Below are 3,918 nucleotides of genomic sequence, written 5' to 3' on the forward strand. Positions count from 1 at the left end.
CAGCCGCCATCTTCCCCGGGCTCCAGTGGTGGCGTGGCGCGATGACGCACACATACCGCGCCGGACGCCTCGTGGGGAGGGGGCGTGAGGAGGGGGCTGCAGTCCTGCGCACTGAGTGAAGGGAAGTTGGGCTCCCGCGCTCGCGGGGAGGGAGCATGCGCGAGGTGGGGCGACTACGGAGCCTGGGAGGCGGGCGCTCGGTTCCCCGGGTTTCCAGGGAAGGCGCTTGGGACCCGCCCGGGGCAAGTCGGAGAGGTCTGGGCGGGGTGCTTGAGCACACGTGGTCCGCACAAACGGCGCCAGTCAGGATGATTCCGATTAAACGAATGGAGTCTCAAGGTACCTTAGCTCCTTTGGGAATCAGTAATTGTGTAAGGATCTGACCCCTTTTGCCTTAAGTTAGACACATTCTTAACTATTTTGCAACTTCAGGAATGGCAGGTACGCGCGTTGCAAAAACAAATTCAGACAATACGGGCCCAAAGGAAGAAGAGAAACCCTCTCTCCCCCAAGACCTCCTCCGAGTACCGTGTGTACTTTCTGAATATTAGTTATGCACAAATCGATAAACACATAGTTTGTTTTGTAAGAATAGGTCTCACTTGGCTTTTTCACTAAATTATGTGTCTTGGGCATCTTTGTGTTTTAAGTTGCATGGCACAAATGAAATGGGTGCGCCATGACTTTAAAATTATATTGCTGAATACTGGTGGCAGGTCTAGCTTTTCTAATAATCTCTAGTGCATATACCCAAATACTCATGTGTTAGACCACTGGCATGATTGTTACAGAGTCAAATCCAAGAGTTATTGTCATTTTTTTCTCCTTCTTGTAATTTGCCAGAGGGCACCTGGAGTGAAAGAGAGACAATGTTCCCCACAATGGTCACACTGCAATCCCTTGTGTGTTTTTCAAGTCTCCGCGTGGAGATTGGAACCCTATGGTCTGCTGCTTTGGATCTGGCTGCCTTAACTACCAGGCTAGTGCCCACCCCCAGAAGTAGTGTTAGTGCCCTCTATCCAATCCTTCAAGTCCTAGCTCTCTGCCTTCAAACTGAGGCTTTGCTGGAGGATAGAAAAACAGCTTGTTGGTACAAAGGACTTTTTGCACTTGCTGCAAATTCTGCTAGAGAAACCTTTCCAATTTCAAGAAGTACTGCTTTTTTTTTTTTCTTCTTTTTTTTTAGAGAGGTTTTTGCTATAGGGCACGTGTACTCGCCAGAAAGACAGAGAGAGACAGAGAGACATAATATGAGAAATCACCCTGGGGATGGCCACGCTGCAATCCCTTCTCCTCCATTCTCCTCTCGGGATCTTGGGCACACCCGGTGTGAGTTTAAGCCCCGGGGTCTGGGGCGCGAACCGTGGTCGACTACGTGGGAGTCCAGCGACATAGCCATTACGCCAACTGCTGATCCCAAGAACTACTCACTTTTTAAGTAGCCCCCACTCCAACCCCCATCACCCTGCATCACAGTACCCTGCTTATTTTATTTAACTCCTTTCACTATCAAAAATTTGTTTACTGGAGCCAGTGGGTGGTAAAATGTTTATGGTGCTGGACTACCACATAGCCCACTGCGTTGGAGTCTGGTACCCAGCAGCTCGAAAATCATGCTGAACACCTGTATGTGCATGCCCGCAATCCAGAGAGGAGACTGGAGGAGAAGGGGTTGCAGCATGGCCATCCCTCACAGGGCGTGATTTCCCACTTCCTCTCTCTGTCTGTCTGCGGGCACATGTGTCCTATGGCAAAAACTTTCGAACCTTTGCTTTCTTATTTGTTATTGCTTTTATCTTCTTCACTATTTATTTTCATCACATAGAACAGGGCCTGTCACATAAGAAGTGCTCAATTAAGTATCTGTTGAATGAATATATGAATGAATGTTGGATGAAAGAGAATATACCTAATTTTTCACTGATAGTGATATCAGTCCCTGAGAAGCAAAAAAATAATTTTTCTTCATTTAGTCTTAATATATTACTGGCCAGCAGGTGGCATGGCAGTTAAGTTTTTGGACTCACGCGGCCAACCACAGTTTGAGTCCCAGATCCAGTGGCTTAAAATTCATGCCAGGCATATGTGCATGCATGCCCAGAACCCCAAGAACAGAACGAAGGAGAAGGGATTGGGGCGTGGCCATCCTCCATAGGAATGATTTCTCACTTTTTCTGTGTGTCTCTCCATCTCTCTCCAGCAAGCACAGGTGCCCTATGGTAAAAAATCGAATATTATATATGTGTATGTGTGTGTCTGTATGTGTGTGTACATACATACATATATGTGTGTCTACATTATATATACACATACATGTATATACTTACATATATACATACATTTTTTAATTATTTTATTTAAATTTATTTATTTATTAAATTTGACCAGAGAGGGACAGAGCAAGAGAGAGAGGGAAAGTGAGAAAGCAAGCCAACAGTCTAGGACTCGAACCATGGTTGGCCGTGTGGGAGTCCAGAACCCCCAACCACCACACCCTCTGCCAGTCCAATATATATACATACATATATATGTATATATACATAATATATATATTAGGTTTTTGTATACACATATATACATGTATGTGTATATGCATGTATACAGTAATATATTAAGACTCTATATACACATGTTTGTGTGTGTGTGTGTATGTATATGTATATGTAGTATTTACCAGATAAAAAAGGATGTATGCTCTGGCATCCTAGGCAATTTACCTTACTCAATAAGAAGAGCTCATGCAAAAAAATCCCTCCCGACTAATGGATACTATCTGCATGCTATGATTATGGTAGTGACCACCTTGTGACAGCCTTAATTGTTCAACTTTTGCAAGACACGGTCACAAGTGGCATTTAAAGATTGAAGAGATCCAGGTGTTCTAAGGATTCTTTGTCTTGAACTCTGTACCCTGAAGAGATGTAATGAAAACATCTGGCTCTGGTTACTCCTGCAGTCTGCTGGCTCCAAGAAAGCAGCACTATCCATCAAAGATGACATTATAGAAGCCGCTCTGGGGACCAGCAGGTGGCATGGTGGCTAAAGCACTAGGCACTCTCACATGGCCGACCACGGTTGAAGTCCCGGACCTGGTGGCTTGCTTTCTCACTTTCTCTCTGTCTCTCTCTGGTCAAATTAAAATAAATGAATGACTAAATAAATATTAAAAAAAGAAAGAAAGAAACCACTCTGGAAAGCCCCCAGTTCCTACCCTCAGGCCTTCACATCGTCACATTCCTGACTTCTGTTTAAAAACCCCGCTTACCCCACACTCGAGATGGCACTCTATGCAAATACTCCTTGTCTCAGAAATTGGCTTACCGGGCAGTGAAGGAGGTCGGCATTCGGGCCCAGTCTGTATGTTTGTCCAGTAACAATAGGAACTGGCAAAATGGCCTCAAGAAAGAGTTCATCTATTTACATCCTGCCAAGCATGTAGAAGAGTGCTCTATACCTTGTACGCCATCCTAGCTTTAATTTTTATGTTTGAACATTTTTAAGAAGTATTTATTTAATTTTATTTATTATTATTACTGTTTAATTGGACCCGAGAGAGAGAGGAAAGGAAAGTGAGAAAGCAAGCCGCCAGGTCCGGGATTCAGACCTCAGGCAGCCACGTGGGAGTCCAGCACCTTACCCATCACGCTACTTGCCCTTATTTATCTTTTTAAGGTTTCTCAATCTGAATGATGAAAATATCTCCTTCTTTTAACTTTTTTTTCTTGATCATTAGGGAAATGGAGTAAGTTTTCATATATTTAGTAGACATTTATATTAAATCTTTACTAATTATCGTTTCATGTCCTTTGCCCATTTTCCTATTCAGTTGTTTTTCTTTAGTGTATTAATTTATAGGAATTCTTTGCATCTGTGGGAAATTATTCCTGTGTGTTAGCTGTGTTGCAAGGGGATTCTACC

This window comes from Tupaia chinensis, unplaced genomic scaffold (assembly GCF_000334495.1).
Source record: "Tupaia chinensis unplaced genomic scaffold, TupChi_1.0 Scaffold000330_1, whole genome shotgun sequence".
Taxonomy (NCBI): Eukaryota; Metazoa; Chordata; class Mammalia; order Scandentia; family Tupaiidae; genus Tupaia; species Tupaia belangeri.